Consider the following 22796-nt stretch of genomic DNA (forward strand, 5'->3'; position numbering starts at 1 on the left):
AAGCCAGGCTTCCCAGCCCCTGCGTGAATCGCACCCTGCCACCCGCCCTCGCCTGTGTCAAATGCCTCTGCAGTCCTCTCCCTCACACCCTGCCAAGCACCCTCCCCCCTTCCCCTCTGGCCTGACTGGGACCCCAAATGTGACATGCAGAGGTGTTGTTAGCCCACGAGGGCGGAAGATAAAGGGGGAGCTGGCCAACGTCCCTCCTGGCAGCATGTACTGCGTCTAGAGGTGTCCACTAAGTAGGGGGCTTCGGCGCCCACATGGTTTAGGGAGGTGGAATATGGATGGCACCTGGAGCATGCTGGGCAGCACCCGTGCACAGCTCTGCAGGACACCTGCATCTGCTGGCCAGCCTACAGGCCAGTGTGACCCGGCAAGAAGCAATGAGCCTGTGAATGACGGGGCCAAGACAAAGTGCTCGGCCCTCTGTGTTGGGGGAGGGGAGGCAGGCTCAGGCACAGCCCTGAGAAGACTGGATTCAGGAAGGGGATCTGCAGAAGTCTCTGGCATTCTCCGGAGTGGAGACGTGACGGACAGCTCCCGACAGACTGGCCAGGGTGGGTCTGCGGGCTACACTGCATGCTCCCTGCCGAGTTGTGGCGTTATGTCAGCCTGCAGTAAAAATCACAAAGATGGAAACGGAGGTACCTGCTGGGGTTCTATCCTAAGATCGCCTCTGGGGTGAAGAAAGCTTAGGTACCCCACTACTGCCTGGGTTAGGGCTTCACACCTGGAGAGAAACAGTTTCTTTGCTGGCGTCCCAGCCACGTGGGCTCAGGAGGGTGGCCGTGCCGGGTCCGGAGTACCTCGTCCCCGGGACAAACCCTGGCACCTTTCTCACCACGTTCCCCTGGCACAAGGCAGGACGCAGGATCCGCACCTCCCGGACTGAGCCCAGCTCTGACCCTGCAGGGCAGCGTGTAAGCCCCACCAGGCCAGCAACTGAGGGAAAGGCTGCGATTTTTCTATACCAAATGATTTTTTTTTCCTTTTGAATGTAGACATCTGGTGTCCTATAAATAAAATTCAAATGTAAATACCATCTAGCACATTAGGCGGTGGTCTTGGGTCTGCAGAGAACACGGGTCAGTTGCTAGCTGGCTGCCCCGTGGTGAGAGTGTCACCCCCCACGTGGATGCTCCCACACCGCCAGCCTGTGCTGCGTCCGACCGACCATCATGACAGCACAGCTCGGTTGTCTTCCACTTGGCACGACACGGACAGCGTCAAACAGCTGCCTGAAACCCCGGCTGCTTCCACTCTATGCGTGGGGAGAGAAACACTGGGTATTCACAGGCAACCCCTGTGTGCCCTGGCCGAGCCTCAGCACAGACGTTCCGCAGATTCCCAAACTCGGGTCTCAGACGCTCTTCCACAGGCGTTCCCGCGTGCACCGCATCCAAGGCACTGTATCCTGCAGCTCCCTCCAACGTACGCGCCTGGGATCCCAGAGCAGCAGCCCTCTGACCCCAGTGCTGCTCAATCATTTCACGGGGTGTTTTACTTGAGTACCCGGTGGGTCCAGCTCGGAGCCATGGCCATTTCTCTCCCTGTGTTGTCACTGCTGCAGTCCCTGTGTCTGTCCGAGTGAAGACAAACGCCCCACACCGGGAGCAGTGTACCAAGAAGAAAAGTCCCTTCCAAGCCCAGCATCCCCTTGTATAGCAACCCGGACAGCTGCGCGCACCCATCGGGAGTCGGTCGCAAGCAGCCGGCACAGTGAAGAACAGGAATCGTTTCGATATTTCAATTCATACATTTGAAAAGAGGAAACGCTGCTTTGGCTTCTGCCGATTCAGGGGACCTTCCCGTAGGGATCTTCCTGAGGGGATTGCGACCCTTGATGTGGTTTCACCAACACAGTATTAAAAAGAAGACCCCAACTTTTGTCTTCAAAACAGCCCCGCTGGAAGCCTGCAGCCTAGCTCCGCTTGTTGCCGGCTGGCTGGCCAGTCGGGATCCAGCTCGGGATCCAGCTCGGGATCATAAAACCATTCATAACGGCATTACCGCTGCCTGACAGCCTACCAGCCCAGGGAAGTCACTGGGCGGTTGGGGGGGATCCTGCTGCTGGGCTGAGCACCCTGCATAAAGGGACTCGACCCCCTCCCGGGAGGGCATCTTTTTTGGTGACAGAGTGTAGGACCAGTGCCTGGTCTCTGGGCTGGGCCGGGGGAGGCCACCCCCACCAGCCTGCCTGCAGCCCACACTCGGCTGAAGTGTTTACTGCGGTGTGATTTACGCGGCCCAGGTGCTGGCTTGGGAAACATCTCGCCCTGGCGCTGACACGGCCATTGCTGCGGATTTGCAGCCTCCGGCATATTTTGTTCACAACGATCTGGGGCCAAAAAGACATAAAAAAAAAAAAAAAACTGGCCCAAAGCAGGTTCCTGTGCTGTGGCCTTCACCTGGGAGGGTCAGGCTCCCCAGTCCTGCCCCGCACAGCGTGGCTCCAGCTGGCCCCTCCTGGGGTCTGCTGTCTCTTTGCCCTCAGCCCAGCTCCCCTCCTTGCAGGGTTTCGAGAAGGACCTGGGTCGGGCCACTGTCTGTTCAGGGCCTTCACAGACCAGCATGCCTGCGGGGTGTAAATAAGCTCGCTGCTGGGGTGCTGGGCCCATCTCCAGAGCATGCCAGTCAGGGGGCCAGTCAGGGGGCGGCTGACACCTGTGTGGTGGGAGGCAGCCTTACATTTCTCTGGGTGACACCCCCACCCCGCCAGGAATCAAACATGGCTGTGGCATTTGAGACAGAAAACCAGCACTTTCAGTTTTGCCCTGTCGTGCCCATCCCTCCTAACAACATCGCTCGTGAATTGTACGTCACCGTGTCTCCTTGGCCAACTCCCCCTACCCCGACCCCCACCTCTGAAGTTCTGCTGAGAAGGCAAGCAAACGCATCTGCCTCACGACGCCGTTTATAATTTGGATGGGGAGGAAGGTGGCATGCAGAGAAAGATTCCTTGTTGCATTTTCATTTTTACAAATAATGTTTCCACAGAGCAGAGCCCACAAGGCTGATTTCAGCTCAGCTGTTTTTCGTTGCTGGATGAAATTCGCTGAGAGCAGTCCCCTGCCCCGTGTGAGGTCTGCAGGTACTAAGGCTTCGGCCAGATGCAGGTGGGTGGAAGACCCCTGGTCTCAGCGACCGCTCGCTCCAGTGTTGTCTTCACACAATGTTGTCTTCTTAAGCAGTGGTTTGCACGTAGCCAGTTCACCGACAAGAGCACACCTCTGCTGTCTGCACCCCTTCCCCGCGGGGCTGCATGGCCGTGGTCTCCTGGGGAGTGAAACTGCCCGCTGCCGCAGAGCAAGCGAGACATATCCCCCATCCAGCAAAGGCGTTTGCTCCCAGACCCCAGCTTGATGGCTCGTCCGGAGCCTGAGCACTTCCCAGCTGCCTGCGGACCCTGGGAGCAAGCATGGAAAACACGGCTGTGCTCGGAGGAGGACGCAGCGTTTGCGGACGGCTCGGCCTGGCTGCGGTTCGGGGGCGACATTGGTGTCTCTGTGCTTTACTTGAAGCGGAGGCCTCCAGAGATGTTCGTGTGCGGAAATATGTGTGATGGCTCTGCACAAGGGACTTGCAAAGAGTCTGTGCCAAACAATCTTAAAAGATATGTTTATTTTTATGTGAAATAATTTTTAAGACCATGCACACGAGAGCTGTGAAGAAGTCCCCAGAAAAGCAAGCTGGCCAGCCTGAAGAACCACGGGCAGGTTTGAGAATGCTTTTGCGCTGAAATTAAGGCATGCACAAATTCCATCTTCCCACGAACTTTTTGAAGGCCCCCCTGCGTTTTACAGAAACGTGGAATTCTCAAACACACAGCAGAGCCCCAGGCAGCAGGGGGCCCAGGCCCGGCGTTAGATTAACCCGAGCTGGAGCTGGCTGCAAGGAGCAGGTGACTATCAAGAGGTTTTTTCCCCCCTAATTCTAAATAATAAGAGGGATTAAAAATTAATGTCACTCTATGGGGCTAAACGTTAAAAGGTAAGAAGAGAGTGTGCTGGGGGCCTGGTACCCGGCTAAACAGATGAGTGGCCTTACTTTTCAACATCTAAACATCTGAAACCCATTTCCTGTTTCGGGAAAAAAAGAGAGAAAGAAAGAAAAAGAAAGCTTAGGTGGATGACCTGGGGCAGTCCTTTTGATGAACAAATGTGAATTGTACATGATGGCGGAAAAAGACAGTCCACGCTAGGTGGTCTCTCCAGCCTGTGTATGGGAGAGAGGGAAAAAATACAAAAATAAACGTTACCTTCTCACTTCCAGGGTGGGCAATGCCATTTCTGCAGCCGTGCGGAGCTCTGGCAAATGTTAGGCTGTCACTGGCGGCAGAATCCCCACGGCCTGTGTGCCTCGGCAGAGTCCGAAGAAAAACATTCCTGGCATTCCTGACGGTCGGTCCTATCTGCCGGCACGCCAGTGTCACCGGCCAGCGGCCTCGGCCACGGCTAATCTAGAGCGCACGCCTGCCCGGGGCAGCCCTGCCGCAGGGCGAATGCCACCACCGATTAGCACCCAGGACCCTGAGCTGGGGGGAGGGCATAGCTTGGGAGACTCTCAGCCCACCAGGCCCCGGCACCAGCTGCGATGCGTTCAGCTGGAAAGGGCTTAGTGGTTCTGGCACATTCTGACAAGACACATTTTATAGGGTTTGTGCTAAAATTTGATATTGGAAGTTGGGATTCCAATTTTATGTCTCCAATGATAACAATACCAGCTGGGAGCTTTGAGAAATGTGTGAATCCCTTCTATTGAAGAGTTACATAATAAAAGCTATTTATGTCCCACCCCTTATAAGGGGAAGACTCAGCCTGAATGTCTATGTAACATGGACCACTGTTTCTATCGGCAAGGGGGAAGAACCCACTATCAGCTCCATACATTATTTTGCATTTGGATTAGGGGATGTGCCAGGGCTTTAAGATTCTCCAGTCAGCATCTCCTTGCTTCAATTTGCACAGAGTGGTCTTCCCCCACCACCCCAGTTCTGTGTCCGCTTGAAAAACAAAGGCTATAGCACCATTGCTTGTTTCTCCAAGCCCCAGTGTGGCAAGGACGCAAGAGAAGGACCCAATTTTCTGTTGCCTGATCTGGTCTCCACTTAAGCCCAAGCACACCACCCACTGATGCCCCTTTGATTTTCTGCGAGCAGCTGTAGGGGAGCATCCCTGCTTCTGACGAAGGAAGCTGTGTCCCAGGGAGGGTGGGACACTCAGTGCCAGCTGCATTTCAGAAGGGGCTGGGACTCCTGTGTGCGGCTCTCGAGACGGGCTGCCCTAGCCGGGACACAGTGATGGTCCCTGCTGCGCGGGATGCTGGAGACATCACACAGGAGCCCCTGCTTCTTCCCCGATTCACTGCTTCTCTGAGACGAGCAGAGAAGCAGTGCCAGGGCTGCTGCGTGCCCTCCACACATGCGTGGCTGCAGTGCCCCTTGTGACCACAGGGCGACGGGCAGCCCGTGGAGCAGTAGCGTGAACAGACTCCCACCCGGTCCCTGATTCCTGTTCCACACTGTGGGAAAGCAGCCTCAATCAGGGAAACAAGCCACCCTTGTCCTGGGGACCTGCTGGAACCAGAGAATGTGGACTTAAACTTGGCAAAGGGCACCTATAATTTTTTTGTTGTTGTTCTGAAGCCACCACTTGAATGTAACAGCTCCCAAGCAAACACAATTAAGAAAAGGAAAAAAAAAAAATAAGTGCCTAGCAAGCCTCTCGCTTTTGCTGTTCCTGTGTCGTGGGGGCACCACAGAGCCTCGCTGAACTTCTTCCCAAATTTGGCCATCAGACATCAGCCCCTCTGAGTGTCACCACTGTGCGTTTAATGCACCAGATCTTGCTTTGGTGACACAGCCATTTGTGGAGAGACCACCTCCAAGCTGGAGACCCGTCGGAGGGCAAAGGCAGTCTCTGGAACAGAAGCTGGCCTGCCAGTGGCTTGGGTGGGCACCCGCTTGGAACAGCATCCTTCTGCCTGTGGTCCTAACTCTCTGGTGGCTGCCGGTTGGGTGCCGCTGTCCGCTTCTCACCTCGCGGGAGGTGGAGTTGTAGAGAGAGCAGCTGAGGTGCACCCGCAGCCAGCAGCCTCCAGAGTCAGGAGCCGTCAGCCTGCACTCCCCGCAGTGGCTGCCCCCAGGGAGAGGGGACTGCTGGCAGCTCATGCTGCATGACCCAGCTCACAGTCACCAGCCCCCTGCCCTTCCATTTCCCGCTACTACCACCTTTGAAAGTGGGGGTTTTAGCACCTTCATTTGCAGACAGGGAGACTCCAGACTGCTGCAGAGTGGCAGACTGACAGGGACCAAAGCCAAGCTGCCCGCAACCCTACTATAAACCCGAGCTGGGGCTTCCGATGGCAGCTGTCGAGGCGCAGATCACATATGTCCTGGCCCGTTGATACACCCATCTGAGCACTACCTGATTCCTCTGTAAAAATGAGGGAGCAGTGGTCCCCAGTGAAGGAACCGTTACCGGGCTTGCATTGAATCAGGCATGACCAGCGCCTGCCCAGTCCAGTCAGAAGTACTTGGCACATGCTGGTACAGGGTATGGATGCGGGGCACCTGTCCCAAGCCCCTTCCCACCACTGACCGGCTCAGGAGCTAGGAAGGAGTGCGGAGCTCTGGGGAGCCCTGCTTCCTCGTGCCCCTCAGTGTCCCGCGGGACCCTCCCCTTTTGGCCTGAGTGGATGCTTGCTCAAGGAGCAGCAGGAAGAATAAACAGCCCAGGATCCCAGGCGGCGTCCATTGGCGCCGCAGACCTCCCTGGTGTCCAGAGCCTGCCCGGTCACTCCACAGCAAGAATGGCTGGAGGAACATATCCACCGCAGACACAGTGACGGGTCCCACGAGGGGGGAACCTGCACCCCGAGCTTGTTCCATGCTGTTGGCTCGCTTTTCCTGCTAGGTGACCCTGGCTGCAGAACTCGATGTTTCTGGACCCATTCCCCCACCTGCAAATGATAATCCTTTAACTATAAATGAAATCTTCCACCACTGAAAAATCGCCTGACTGTGAATAAACATGCCATTCGTGGAGGCACCAGGAGAGTCTTAAAGTGCCCTCCTGTACGTAAAGGTATGTGACTCTGCTCCGAATTGCAAACGCTGGAGCAGCACAGCAGTGTGGTCGGGAGAGCTTTCTCGCCCCATCAAGTGTCTTTCCTAGCTGTCACAGCGCTGCCCCCTCACTCTGCTCTGCTTTTGTGGGTTTGCTGCTGGAGCAGCTGCAGTCCTGAGCCCCCCGCCCCACTGCAGCTGCTGGGCTGCCCTGTGTTGGTTTCAGTTTCTCTTGGCAGCAGGAGTGTCTCAGGCGGCCCCACTGGGCGCGGAAAGGGCCCAGAGCGAGCCCCGCTGCCCACACCCTGGAGGGCCAGAGGGCAAGAGCTCACGTTGCGACAGGCTTCACGGATGTCCACAGGTCAGGACATCCCACTCAAGGACATGAAGTGAGTCTCATCTTTGTCCACGTGCAGGACAGAGGCCACCTCTGGGTTTGTGGCGCGGGGGGGTCTCTGGGGGCCAGACACGGCCGTGTGCGTGGACATCAGCCCATGGATCACTTCGGATGTGTGTGCTCCATACCTTTTCCTGCAAGGAAGTTCAACTTCAGTGAGAAAAATTTTTAAATTTTAAGTCAAACAGCCAAGAAATATAATCTCTAATGCAGTAAAATGAGCGAAAAATCAATGAGAAGTGCAAACAAAAATCAAAAGGGTAATTTACGGAAGAGGAACCAGTGAATACGGCCAGCTCCCGAGATCCTCGCTATAAAAACGATAACGATCTTCTGCTCTTGGTTGGGTTTCTGTATGTTTTGCGATTATTCGGTGTTGCTTTTGTGTTGAATTTTCTGTGGGCACAGGGAGGACACTGCAGTGGCCTTAGTGCTTGCTTTAGCCTGTCCTAAGCTACACTAAATGTGGAAATTAAAGAATTTGCAAGGGAAACTTCTTCCAAAAAAAAAAAAAATGGAGGTGGCAGAAGCTTCGAGAAAGCCAAGCTACAAAGCAGCCACAGGGGCTAGGCTTATGGACATAGTGTCAAAACCCAAGAAGCAGTGAAATGCTTCTGGAACCTTCTTCTTTGTACCCGTGTCAAATCTATGTCAAAAAACAAAAATCCTCTGATTTGGAGGAAGGAACACGGGGTGCAGGAGGGGTTGTTTTCCCCCGGTGAGCTGAGCCAGGAAGTACCTGCAGGTAACGGTGCAGATGCTAAGCAGAACAAGCTACCTTGGGAAGGGAAGGACTCTGTGGGCCTGAGTGCTGGAGTGGGCACGACGGTGGTCAGGAAGAGTCTGGGAGTCAAGATGGGAGCGAAAGCAGGTGTGGTGGGCATGTCCCTGTGGCTCCTGCCTGGAGAGCAGGCACGGGTTAGGGCTTTGCAGGGTCTAGGGCTTCGGTTGCTGTGAGCAGGTGCAGCCCATGACCTGGACAGCCGGCAGCACCTTAGACCCTCTCTAGGACTGGAGGTGCTGTGCTGCCTGCTCCCCAGGAAACGGCACCTCTGAAACATCATCCCAGGATGACGATGCCTGCATAGAGACCCATGTCAGGGCACAAACACCCCGTGTCCCCTCCCTGAGGCAGGGCTGACAACGAGCTTTGGGGTACTGTGTGGCAGTGAGCAGGACCCTCCAGGGCTCTGGCTGGAGCAGGCAACCCCTGCACATAAGAACAAGGTCTGCCTTCAACTCCACCACACGGGAGGCCACCGCAGTGCTGTGCCCGTCGCAGATCTGAGTGCTCCTTCACTGGGGCTGCAGCATACACCCTGGAAAAACCCACACTGCCACAGGTTTTGGGAGGGCTTGAGTGGGGGCCCGGGATGGTGGGGAAGCCCTTTCCCCAGACAGAACCCACTCCCAGGTAAACCCGACAGTGCCTACGCAAACAGTGCTGTAACAAGCTACGTGTCTCCAGGCACCAGCCCCAGCATGGCACCCTCTGACAAGCCCTGCACGGTGTGGCTCATCCCAGACATGCGCAAAGGCAGGTAGGCCACAAGGACACCATAAGGTCACCACCATGGAGCCACACACACGGGCCCAGCAACAGGTGAACTGGGACAGGGAGTTGCCTGTGTGACAGGTCGCCCGTGGAACCTCTTCCTTCTCTGTGGCCTCACTGCTCCTGCTTCAGCTCTCTCACTCTGAGCCCTGCCTGGTCCACAGTCGCCTCTCCCTGCCTGCCCTTCACCCGCTGGCTGCCTCAGATTTGCACATAGAGGCCAGAGTCAGAGCGGTTAGGGTGGGGATGCTGTGGCAGACCCTGCTGAGAGGGAAGGCAAGGCCCCCAACTCTCTCCCTGCCTACTGGAATGGGGTAGGCAGCCAGGCACATGTGCCAAACAAGTGTGTGGCCTCATCAGACGCAGGGAACATACGAGGAGCTGCCAGCACACTGGGGATTTTGGCCAACACATGTGGTTGGACAGCATTCACTGGCACTGCCGTTCGCTGGTTTTGAAAGGAAGTCCTCCATGGAGAGGCAACCCCAACCCTCACCCTGCCCCGGACCAGCAGGTGTTCAACCTCTTCCTGTGGCCATTCCCCTGCTAACTACGGCAAATGTGGAGTGGGAAAAACATCCTGGGGGCCTTTATGGTCACAGGGTAGGAACAGGAAGGGGTGGGAGGTGTGGGGGGGGGCAGCAGGAGAGTCATGACTGTGCCCTACACGGCAGCTGCGGCAGAATCAGGTGCAAACTAGCACCTGCTCTGGCCACACCCAGCTCCATGTCAGGGAGAAGAGCTTGGTGAGCAGCCCCCACTCATTTGCTTGGCAAACTTCTCAACTGCTCACGGAGACCCTGGAACATGCAACAGGAAAAGTGTGGATCAGAACCCCTGGCTCTGAGTCTGGTCCCAGCATAGCCTGCCATCCCCCTGCTGGCTCCGCGAAGCCCCAGGTTTGGCCTTGGTGAAAGCAAACCACTGTGATTTCTGTAACGGCAGCCATGATGAAGACATCTCAGGCCACGGTCGGTGGCTTCTCCAGGTTGCCCCGTGTCATCCCAATGCTATTTCCGTTGATTCTAAGCCGCCGTTTCATTCGGAGGGGTGCAGCCTGATACCTCGCTTGCTTTGCGCTTTAATCAAGACTTTCCTGCTGGAAATGTTTATCTTCCAGCAAAGAGGTGCTAATTTTATCTTGCACCAGTGGCTATCTGCTTGCGTCCCTTCCACCTTGGGCAAACAGAACCGAAGGCACATTATGTCATCCGAATTCGGCATCCCCGCACATCAAAGGGCGTAATGTACACATCTGCCAGAGTTGATGGAGCGGCCATTGCTGCAGCCTTCCGCCCGGGCGGAGTGTGCACCGTTGATAGGCTTCGCCGCTGGCCGAGAGAAGCTGCCGGCCCTCGGTGCCAGCTGATCTCCACGATACTGCGAGGTTTGGAAGCCAGCCTCCAAAATAGACATGCCCTTCTCACCCCTCTGTGTAAGCCCTCGTCGCAGGAAATGGCATGGGTTCAAATTTTCATAATGGAAGCAGCCAGGGACTAGATAAGAAGCCTGTTCCGCACAGTGATGTTTCCATGTTTAAACTACAGCCCAAACCATCCATCACGCATCAGCACCTGAGCGTGTGTGCCCTTGACCCAAGGCCCACATCCAGTCGTGGCTCAGGGTTTTTGCCTTCTTGGACCCCATTCTGTCACAAGAGTGCCTATCTCAGCACGGTGCGTATGCACACACGGGGACACATTTGTTCATGTATACACTAGCACATGTATACAAGCACACATACATGAGACACGTGAGGCACTCGTGTATGCACACACATACACACATAAGTATATACATGTGCCCATTGGGAGCAACAAACTGATGCCTGGCAGTTAGTTCAGCAGTGGACACATCAGGACAGATGACTTAGACCCGGAGGGTGGGCGGATGGTGAGTGGACACACAGGCAGGCGGATGACAGATGAGTGGACGGCCTTGCTGCCAATTTGCTGCAAAGAGCTCACTTCCTCTTCCCAGACTGTAGTTTTCCCATCTGTCACCTAAGGAGTTTGAACTGAGTAGGATCCACACGTCCTTCCACCGCCAATTCTCGGTCAAATTGAGTACAGATGCTCCCATGTGGATTCGCTTTCAAAACCGGCCCTTCCCAGAACGTCTTTGTGTTTTCCACACAGCTGGTGACCTTGCAATTCTCCTAGAAGTGCATACCATAAAAGTACCCTATGCAGGCAGCTGGTGCAGCCAGTCACAACTCCAGGATGCCACAGTGCCCATAGGTGGCCTTTCCTCGCTTGACCGAGGACACTCGACTGCCTGGCATTCCAGGCCAGAAACCCATGGCATGCACACTCATGCACCAAGTCACCCTCACTGAAGTCGCTGGAAGCCAGGTCTGAGACAAACCCCACCACGCTCCTCCTCCGGCAGCTGCCCTCTTCCTCCGCTGGACACCACAATGAGGACTTGCTGTTGGTGGAGTCCCCTGCGCTCGGGACAGCCCTGGGGTGCTTAGTCTCTGCTCCTCACCGTGTTATCTTATTTCCTTTAAAATTTGATTGCTTGATTTGAGGGAAAGAGAGAGATTCTATCTGCTGGTTCACTTCCCCAAAGACCTGCAGCACCTGGGGCTGGTCCAGAGCCGATCCAAGAGCCAGAATTCAGTCGGTATCTCCCACATTTGGGTGGTCAAGGATCTGGCCGCTGTTCCTCTTGGAGTCTGAACCGGTGGTGCTACTGAGCTCAGTGCAGGCGCCCTAGCCAGCACCCTCCCTGCTAGGCCGAACGCCCCCCCCCACCTGTCATCTGGTGCACGTCCCCCTGCTCACTGTCCTGCAGGTGAAGCTGAGCAGCTGTGGGATTAGCTCACCACCTGCAAGAACCAACCAGAACCCTGGGAGGGGCCGGAAGTCAGAATCAGACCCAGGGGAGCCAGCTGCTCAGTCCCTTCCGTTTCCCTCCTGAGTCCCCACCAAGGGAGTTGAGTTAGGGGTGAGCAAGGAGGAGACAGTGGCCACTTCGTCTGGAGCCTCCAGAGAAACTCCCCTCTGGGGCTGCTATGTAGGTGCTTCTACAGCTTGGAAGGTGGCATTTGCTAAATGAGGCTGTTTGTCAGCAAAAAGCCAGGGTGGTGTGGGTGAGCTACTGCTGCATGCGGCGCGGTGGGAAGGTCTGGTGATCCCCCCGAGGTTCTGGGAGACTCCAGCTGCCTAGCACCTGCAGTTGTCCCACAGAAAAACAGCCTGTAACACATCTGAGATGCCTGCTGGCTGCACTCCTAACAGGTCCCCAGGCTAAGCCCCAAACATTCTCAGGCATCCCAGACCCATCCGTAGCCATCCCATACCCTGCTCATTGACTCACAGCCCTGTTCCCTGGCCTTGTCTGAAGCTTCCAGACTTTCTAGTTTATCCCAGGACAGCCACCTGATGCAGTGGGCTTCCACCCTGCAGAACCTCTGCCAACTGGCCCAGAGGTGCCTCCTCGGTGCCCTGTGGGCATCACAGCCCCTGTCTGTGACAAAGAAAACCCAGCAAGAGTTAGCTTCCCAATATTCCCAGCTCAATAAATACAATCAAATGATGGAGGATGGCAATCAAAGGGCCAGGCATTCCTTCAGAGTCCGGAATCTCCCAGCTGCAGCATTCCTCCCACCACCACATCGTTACCAGCCCTGCCATTAGGGCAGGCAAACCCATACTTACAATCAAAATGGACTTCATGTGTAACCGGGAGGCAGCTGGCTTCCAGGAAGCATGGGCAGGATCCACCTCGCCCACCCCAGGCCCTCCCAGCCCCGTTCCACCACAGCTCCTGTGTCTGCACCCAGCAAGGGTGCCCACGACACTGGGGCCGCCAGCTCCCCTCCCTCCCAGGCTGCCGGTAGATCTGGTCAGCAGCTGATGTCTGCCTGGTGATGCCTGTTGACTAGGACTCTCCCTGCCATCTGTGGGCCTGTGGCAGACAAGTCGGGGTCTCTGGGCGAAAGACTTACACTTAGCATGAAATTGCATGTGGCTGAGTTCAGTCCAGGGCAAAGAAGAAACAGGTTTGGGCTTCTAGGAGTGCAAATCAGTACAGCCAGGCTGGCTACACAGCCAGGAAAACGACCGGAGATTACACAAAAGTACAGGCACAATGGTGCAGAATAGAGCAGAATAACTTAGAATGACAGTGTTGAATCAGTACACGAAAAACCCATGACATGCAGGAGTGTGCAGCCCCTGGCGGGCATCGTGCAGCAGTGTGCAGCCCCTGGCGGGCATCTGGGTGAGGACAGACAAGGAGACTGGCAGCAGAACCAAGACATGCGTCCAGACACCACCAACCATGGACACGCCTGAGCTCTGCTGTGGCAAGGTCTCCGTCAGCGACACCACAGGGTATTCAGCAGGGGCAGGCCGATGGTCTCAGGACTATGCGGGCATTCAGGCATGTCTCCAGCTGTCACAGCCGGCCTCTGAGACAGTGGCCACTACGGCTCCTGAGGCTCTGAATCAGTGTCAGAACCGGGTTCCAGTCCAGGAGGCCAGGCTTACCACTGGGACTGGAATGCCATGAACAAAGAGAGGCATCTGCTTTGAGTGTGCCAGGCAGGAGTACTGGTCAGCAGAGAATGGGAGGGCCAGAGATCGAGGGCAAAGAACTCAGCCGTGAGTCAGGCCTTTGCAGCTCCCGGCACGTGGGGAGAGAGGGAGGAGGGAGTGGCAGGAGGGAGCTGGACGCAGGAACGCCGGCCTGGGTGTCACGAGGTGTGTGATGTCTGTGTGCTTTATACAGCCTCAGCTCAGCTTCCACAGCAAACCGCACAGCCTGGGTGTCAGGAGCATCCCTTCAAGGGGTGAAGATCAACGTCGGACAACCGCGGGGCAGGTGCCTGGAGAGTGTCCAGGGCCTGCCTTCATGCCGTGTCCCCTTAGGACAACGAGAAAATGCAGGGACACGATTCTGTCCCCAAGGTCCCATCTGTGTGACCTACTCCCCACAGTGCAGCCCAGTCCCCCTTCTCACACCCATGATCCTCTGCCTCCTGCTTGCCACCAGGACTGACGAGGGAACCGCAAAATCTTCATGGAAGGTTTGCATCATCGTTGCATTCCTTTTTCCATGAGCTTTCTAAAGCACTCTGTGCCAGGCCGGGGATCCCACACTCCATCCACCGCCTCCTGACCCTGGTCCCAACTCGACTAGATGAGGGCTTTGCCCCAAGCCCAGAGGGAAAATGACTCACGGCCTGGCCAGCAAGCTGCGACCTCAGAAAGGTTCCTTGATTGGCTCAGGGTCCAGAGCATCTGAACTGAAGGACATGGAAAGAATTTGGGAGGGCGGAGCCAGAGGCTGAGAGGGTGCTGAAGGCAGTCCTCTGGAGACGGGTGCGTCTTTCCCCAGATGTCTTGAGGCTGCAGCTGTGGGACTGTGCAGAGTGGGCAACACCCCCAGATGCAAATTAAGGGGTAGAGAGCAGGGACAGAGGAACCAACCCCACAGAGCCATCCTGGGTCCAGACAGTCTGAATTTCAGCCCATTCAACCCTAACTACAGTCCTCTAAGCAAACCAAAATGCCAAATACCAAATGCCTCCTAGTTCATCAACTGTGCAAGGCACTATTTTGGCAGAAACCACAAGAAAAGTACATTGCAAAACAACTTGTGAAATATCACCAATTACGTGACGCATCCTGACTTCGAAGTGGCATGAAAGACATCTGACGTCAAAAATAGGCATCTTGGAATAGACGCACTTCCGGCGTGCAGCCGTGTTCCCCGTACCGTCTCCACAGCAGACATCACTAAGCGAGTGCTGTGCTGTTTGCTTCTAGGCCTACACGCAGAGCTTCGATATGTCTCTGCACACCATGCCTGACAATCACCAGCCAGCACAGGAAATGCTATCTACCTGTGAACAGCGGTCTGGGCCCAGGGCTTCTCCCAGGAGCACATGACAAGGCTACTCCCATGGGGCACCTTGAGACAATTCTCACCTTCCTTTTACGACCACGGCCCAGCCATCCGCAGCAGAAAAAACACCCCTCGCCTCTGAGGCTTGCCCCCTGCGTCCGTGTCTCACTGAGGGCATCTGACTGCCCACAAACACCTGCCGCTGGTCACACATGGCCAGGGGCCAATGGGCAGATGCAGTCGGTGGCAGCGTCACTTAGCAAAACTGTGCAAAGAAACGCTCCAGAAAACATGAACTACATGGCTGCACCCCACCCAGCAATCACGCTCCTGTCCACTCTTCCCAGATAAAGGGAAACTTGAGCCGGCCAACAACCTACAACCAGCAGCCAGGCGCCCACGGAGGAGTGTGTGGACAAGGCCCAGAATGCTCAGTGTCCGTCCCCAAGGACACCTGCGCAGGGCCTGTGGGGGGACACAGGGAGCACTCCCAGGCGCCCACGGAGGAGTGTGTGGACAAGGCCCAGAATGCTCAGTGTCCGTCCCCAAGGACACCTGCGCAGGGCCTGTGGGGGGACACAGGGAGCACTCCCAGGAAGGTGGAGAAAGTGACACAGCAGGAACCAGGCGTGTGGCGGCTGGGGTCACATCGCAGGTCAGAGGCCAGCCAAAGCAACGGAGCATCCGTGCCATGGAGAGGTGCCCAGTCCTGCTGGCCCAGCTGGGGCATGGTGCTGTGGTGTGGTACCACCCTTCACAGCACCACATAATGCCATGGCCTGAGTCACTGGTGCCAGAGACTGAGTGAGGGTGCGTGGGACTTTGATGTAGGAGCTTCCAGTATTCATAAGGATTTTTGAAAAAGTTTTCTCAACTTTTTCTCCCAAAAGGTGAAGACAGGAGTGCTCACCACGCATCTGCCCACTTCTCCCTGACAAACAGGCAGGAGCCCGGGCCTGGCTCCGGGAGGGGCATAAGTGACCATGGTTTCCACTGGGAGGCCCAGGTTCTCTGCTGCTGCCCATCTCAGAGCCTCGAGAGCCTGCAGGTCGAGTTGGCAGGACCTGAACGCACCCCCTTGCCTGGACAGGCCTCGGGTGCTCTCCTGACAGCCCCTGCAGCACAGCCTTACCAGCTGAGGCCCACACACCCAGGGCAGGCTTTTCCCCAGTTGAGCCTCCAAGTGGGCAACCAGGACCTGCTGCGAGCAGAGAGGTGGGGGGAGGGGAGGAGGAGGTGCACCAGGGCTTGCAGCAGAATGGGAGGGGGGCACCAGGATGTCCTGGGCCCTGACAAAGCCCTGGAGTCAGAGCAGAGGGAAGGGGCTGCTATCCCTCCTACATACCCGACACCCGGCCCCTGGGATGGCCGAGAGAGGGCTGCAAGCTGCGTTTCACCCAGCTCCCTGATGTCTGTGTGTCAGGCTCCATAGAAACCCAGATGGACGAAGGTATTTCCTTTGCCCACCCACCAACAGCCAGGGCTGGAAGCAAGACCCGCAGCAACCCAGGGTGCTAGCGAAGGATCTGGGGGGACCCCACAGCCCCCAAAGGAAGTAACTAGGAGGGAAGGCAAAGGAAAAAGAAAACCCTGCGTGGTTACACAAATGAAGGGGATGGGGCTTCGTCTCAGAGGATCCGGTGTAGAACAAGGCCCTGGCTGTTGCCACAGGAGAACAGGGGAGGTGGGCTTGGACAGCTGCCCCTGAAAGCTGAGGTGACAGCAGGGAGGCTGGCTTCCAAGTTCCTTCTTCAGGTCCTACCTGAAGCCGGAAGCAGATGCTGGGACGCCAGCCTGTCAGGCGCTGCCAAGTGCCAGCTGCCCACAGGAGCCCTGCTGTGGCTTCCACCAGCACATCTTGCTTTTCCTGTTTCGTGGGCTGGGCTGCTCACCAAGCAGCCAACACTGCAGATGCAGGTGAACTGGGAGTGGCGGAGGTTCCAACACCCAGGGCAGGTTCCACGACACCAGTGGTGGACACACCTGCTCTGAGAGGGGTCCTCATTCTTGCCATTCTCTTGGCAAAGGCCGCAGAGCAGGCCTCCGGGGCAGGGGACGAAGGCAGCTGCCCAGGTGCTCCCTTCAGAGAGAGCCTGAGACCAGAGAGAACCCAGGTCAGGGAGCAGCTGGAGAGGCAGAGGAGCGGAGAAGCTGAGCTGGACCGTAAGACTCCTGGCCTCCCCCAGCTGAGTCAGAGTCGTGGGGGCGGGGGCCCCCAAAGCTACTTTCTGTCTAGTTTCCTCTGAGAATATCTCCATGGTCATGTTCACTTTAAAGGGAGTTTTAAGCAGAGTAAATATGTTGAAGGGCAAGATAGATGCTTGTTTTGATTATCCACTGCAGCAGAATAAACCACCCCAAACTAAGTGGCTGCGGTAGAAACCAGCCATACATCATGCGCCGTGACAGACAAGGGGGACTGGGTTCAGCTGCCCTGTTCCTCTCCCCCAGTGGCAGCGGGCGCTTGCAGTCTCATCTGGGCTGGACACCACAGGGACCGGCTAATGGCTTGGCACTGATCTCCACTGGCTGTGGCCTGGGGCTCAGCGCAGGTGCCCTTCGTGTCTCTTCCCGCCACTTGTCCCACAGCACTGTGACACCATGAGTAGGGACAGTCCACATCACTCCGCCTGGCTTCTCGGTGGGAGCAGTGCCTTTAAAATCACTAGGAGCCCCTTGCATGGCTCAGGGGGCCCAGGGGCTCCCCTACATGTTCCCTGGGGTCTCAGAGGAGAGGGTCTTCCAGCTGAATGCCAAGCACCTGGGTTGGACGCTCCCCAGGATGTCACTGTAGGCCCCTCCTGGGTGGGCCCTTCCCACATGCCCTCAGTTCTGCCTGGAAATTGAATAGCTCCTCCTCCTCACCTTCTTGTCCCCGTCATCTCCTCCTCCTCCTCCTCCTCCTCCTCCTCTTCCTTCTTGTCCGTTCCCTCCTCCATCTCCAAGGCGGCCAGCGGAACAGGTACTCCTGGCCAATGAGGCGCAGCTCCCACGCACATGCTCACTGGCACAAGTGTCACCGACCATCCTGGCCTGGCAGTGGCCTCCGACGGGGTCTCATTGCTGCCCTCATGCCCCTGCTCCGAGTGTCCTCACGGCCTGCGGGCCTCCACCTGCTTGCCAACCTCAGAGCCGACAGCTCTGGACACAGGTCCAGCAGATCCTGCTTCTGGTCACCGTTTGTACTTGAACTGGAGACTTGGTGCTGGCCACGGACGAGCCCCCCCAGAAACGGTTAGGAGAGCAGGTGGCTCCCGCATCCCCACGCCAGCCGCTGGGGCTGCGGTGTCCCTAAATGCCCATCAGGGCTCATCCGCATGCTCAGCCACGTCTGACCCCAGCTGTGGGTCCCAACCAGAGCTGGGAAGAGGCATGGGCTGCTACCTGAGTGGCAGGAGGCTCCCAAGGGGGGTGCTGTAGGCATGCACGCAGAGGCTCTCGGGGGCAGAAATTGCAAGATGCTGCTTCTGCCACTTTCCGTGGGCCATGGAGCCACGCAATGCCCAAGGATCCACCTTTCATCGAGAGGAACAGCACAGAATGGGTGGCTCGCAGGAAGCCTCCCAGAGCCACTGCCTCCTCTAGGAATGGTCCTGCAACTGTGAGATATCCGTGCCCTCACGGCCACCTCCCGTGCCATCGCCACCATCCACAGGGCCTCCTAAAAGCTGTGTTAGGTAAGCTTCCAACCCTCACATGCTGACTTCTCTCTGTCTTCTCTCAGATTCTTGAGAAAAACAGCAGCCCTGAGATTGACCTTGGGACACAAAACCCTTCACCGCTACTAACAATTTGTCTGCATCAGCCAGTGAGTGCGGGAACAGCCTCCAGAGGGCACAGGGAGTTGAGCCTGTGAAGTGGCTGAACTGAACCGCAGCCTGGGAGCCAACACTGGGGCGTCCTCTCAGTTCCACGGAGCTGGGTGGTCTTGGGGGCGTTCACCCGTGACCCCAGAACTCTCCCTGCAGAGCTGTCAACAGCCAGCATGAGGAGCTTCTCCCACAGAAACTCAGACTTGGGACCAGAAGTGTTTGCTCCAGAGTGAAAGTGAAGCCAGGGTGGCCAGGCGTGGAGCACGGCCGTGTTCTTGGCATGAGTGGACAGTGGAGTCCACACACGAGGCATCCCATGTCAGGGCCTGTCTTGAGTCCCCGCTCTGCTTCCTGCCTCCGGCTTGCCGCGTTGTGCACCGGAGAGGTGGAGTGCCCGCTCACAGGAGGCCCTGGCCGAGCCCGGGGGCTGCTTCGGGGGGCCCTGGCCAAGCCCGGGGGGCTGCTTTGGGGGCTGCTTCAACGTAGCAAGTATTTGCAGCTATTTTCCTACGTGTGCTCTGCCTTTCAAATACAAAGGAAAAGTCTGTCATGGTGTTCCTAAAAGTAACCCAAACTACACTGGTGATTTTCCTGCACCAGCGCCATGGCCACCACCATCACACGGGAGGTGTGGTCACCGTGCCCCTAAGAGAGGTGGACACGCGGACAGTGGTAGGGTACAAGCCGATCAGCTTTTTACAGAGGAAGGGATGTGAGAGGACAAGTAGTTTTATCCTGTGTGTGGGAATGAAGTGTGGCGGCCCCAGAAAGCCAGCTGCAGGACCCAGGCCAGAGGAGAGAGGCCAGCAGTGACCACAGCCTAGGGCTCGTGACTGTGGCAAATCTCTGAGACACGGGGTTCTGAGGCCACACTGCGGAGCACATTGGGTCACTTCGGCTTGGCGAGTCAGCGTGAACTGTCGTGGAAGAGCTGGTCTCCAGGCACCATCCACCACCGCTCACCTCTTAATGCCAGCACTTGGCCTCACTGAGCAGGCCCCAGGGTAGATGCCAACTGGACACGGACCCCTTCAGCCCAGCGCCCAGTGCCCCCTGCAGCTCTCGCTGGGGCTGAGGTACACCTGTCTCACGTGGCGGCAAGCTCCCCTCCACCCCACCCAGGGGGCAGGGCTGTGCTGCCAGTGACAGGTGCTGCAGCCAGGAAACCACCTCAGACGCGCTGCCCATGTGTGTGAATGTGTTGGTCAGTTCTCCACCCTGTGGCATCCACGGGTTCCCTGGGATAGAGACACAAAATGGCCACCCGCCATGTGCTTCCCCCGCCCCACCGACTCGAAGCTTTTGGATCCGATGACTGGATGACTTGGCAACGACTCCCAGGCAGCCCTGGGCGCTGCCACCGAGCAGCGTGCTGGGAAGAGATGTGATCTGCTCTCTGCTGTGTGGGCGGAGGGGGCCTGCTGTGAACAGCTTCCAGAAAGCAGGCAGAGGGCAGGAGCTGGGTGACTTTTTATGAGTGTGCGTTGCAGCTGTTTGCCGGCCATTTGGTTCCTGCAGCAGCTGGAAGCAGACAGCAAGGCCTCAAAATTCCAAGCTCCTTTGCAACCTGCCTTGTGATGAATAAGAAATTACGTGGCTTGCCATTAGGTAATCCCGGAGAAACCCCAAGGTCCCGTTGGCAGGGAGCCCCCACCTGTCAGCCCACAGAGAGGGAACTGAGTGCTGGGACACTGGGAGGACTTCCAGCTGGGCCCCTCCTGGACTCCCACTTGGGGGCCTCGCATCAGTGCACATGTCCACCCGAGGCGCCCCTGGCACTTGCCAAGCTGAGAGGGCCTGAGGGGTTGGTGCCCTGTCCCTGCCCTGTCCGGCCTACAGAAATGCAGGCTACTTCCTCCTCAGGACTCGAGTGTCCTCCCGGCTGGAGCTGTCGCTGGGGAAGCAGAAAAGATGACAAGGCAGTTTCTTTGGAAGCAAACGATACAGAAGCTGAGTGGCTCCCCTCACTCGGGTGCTGGGCTGTGCCTGGGTGGGCCTGATAAAAACTGGGGGCTTGAGTCATACAGGACGAGAGGGAGAAGGATTCCAAGGTCAGTGAGCCGCAGAGTTAGCAAAGCCGCCAGCGCAGCATGGTGGCCGAGGACAGAAGCACCCAGGGCAGCCTGGCCCGTGGGAGGGGACGAGCATGTCTCGTGTCCTGTCCTCCCAGAGAGACGCGGGAAATTCGGCCACAACAGGGATCAGTGAATCTTGACAGACTCCAGTCCATGGCAAACTGCATAGCCTGAATTTAACACCACAGGTTTGGGGGGGGCAGGTGTTCAGTGCAGTGAAAGATGCCCCTGGGTGTGGCCGCACCCCACATCAGACTGCCTGGCTTCTCTGCTGAGTAGATTCTGCAGCGGCACGCACCCTGTCTTCCCTGGAGGAGAGGCAGATGGAATTTTTGAGTCTTGCTTTGTCCTGGCCCTGGCCCGGCTACTGTGATCGCGTGGGGAGTCAACCAGGAGATGGGAGGTCTCTGTCAATTTCCCTCTGGCCCAGTTTGCCTTTCAAAATAAAGTAATAAATAGATATTTTAAAGTATAAATTATTCAATCTAGCAATGAGATTTGTAAGAATTCAGCACCATACTCACTACAGAGGCAGTGGTGGAGGTTTGAGAACTACGCATCATGGCGGTTAAATGGTAGCAGTACCCAGGTGTCCACACACAGGAAGCCAGGTTATCTAATCACAGTATGCTCACTCTGTGGCATTCCGTGTGGCCAGCAAGTAGCAGAAGTAACCTCTGTGTGTGGTGGTTTGGGGCCGTTACATAACGTACCTTAGGCTGAGAAAGCTCAGAGGAAAGGAAGCCCACGTTGCGTGTCCTTGTGCGACTGCCCGCAAGAAGAGAGGCACGCATGCGGATCACGTGTGCTTGCCCAAGCAGGGTCACCGGGTAAGGTCCCATGGACCCCGGGTGGGGGAGGAAGAAGTGTTTCTGTGTGTGTGTGTGTATTGAGTTCACAGCCCTCGGTTGCTTCTTTCGATTTTAAAAGCCACACCAGCAAATGTACATGCGGTTCCAAGACCGAGGCAGAAGCTCTGTGCTGGGGTGACCCGCTCTTCCCCGCAGCCCTAGTATGTCCCGGTGGCCCAGCCAGCCCAGCGCCAGGACGGCCACCCACTCTGGAACCCGCCCCGGTTAGAGCCTGCTGTTTACAGTCACCGAGCTTGCCGCCACCCGCAGAGACAGCCAGGGCCCCCGCCCGTGGACTTCCCTGTGCAGCTGTCCGTGCAGGGTTTGAGGGACTCCACGGCCCATGCAAACGCACCACGTCCAGGAAGCATTGCCCAGGCCCAGGCCGTTGGGACACCAAGCGCCGGGCCAGCAGCGTGAGCCAACAGCCAGGAACAGAAAGTGGCAAGGCGCATGTAGGTGTGTGTGCAGAGCGACTGCATCCCAACTCCATGGGGCTCCCAGTCCCCACTAACGACCAGCAGGACAGTGCCCTCTGTCCCCCACCTTGTGCTCACCTGTAGTGAACACACAACAGGGCATATGTGTGGAAAGAGGGGCACTTCTGTGTTTGTGGAGACAGGGCATGTGGTCCTGACCAGTCTTATGGGGACAATTCACACCCCACAGTTCCCTCATTCACTCAAACTTGTCCTCAATTCGGAGAGCCGTGACCTGCCCCACGGAAAGGTCTAGAACCGTTCCCACAACACCAGGCTGCCTGGTGTTCATCTTTGTGGGTGTGCCTGTTCCAGACACTTCTGAAAAGTACCGTCAGACGCCTCCTCTCTGGCTTCCCTTCCCCAGCATTCCCGGTCCAGGGCCACACAAATCAGACCTGCTTACTGCTGGACATTGTTCCATTAAATGAGATACTCCATTTACTTTGTTTTGTCTGTTCTTTCATTTAGCAGCACCTGTGGAAACCGCAATCTCACATCCTGCGCCTCAGCCTCCCTGGGCCACAGTGAACCATTTCCCGGCTCTCCCTGCCGTGTGGGGACCGAGGCTCATCTCGGGTCCTCCCCATGCTCCCCTCCTCAGGGACCTGCAGCCCCTGACCCAGACAAGTCAGAAAGAGCTCGGCTTGCAGAGAGAACTTGACATGTGGGGACCTGGTAAAGCCTCCACCCTCCACC

The sequence above is a fragment of the Ochotona princeps genome, chromosome 16 (genome assembly GCF_030435755.1).
Source record: "Ochotona princeps isolate mOchPri1 chromosome 16, mOchPri1.hap1, whole genome shotgun sequence".
NCBI lineage: Eukaryota > Metazoa > Chordata > Mammalia > Lagomorpha > Ochotonidae > Ochotona > Ochotona princeps.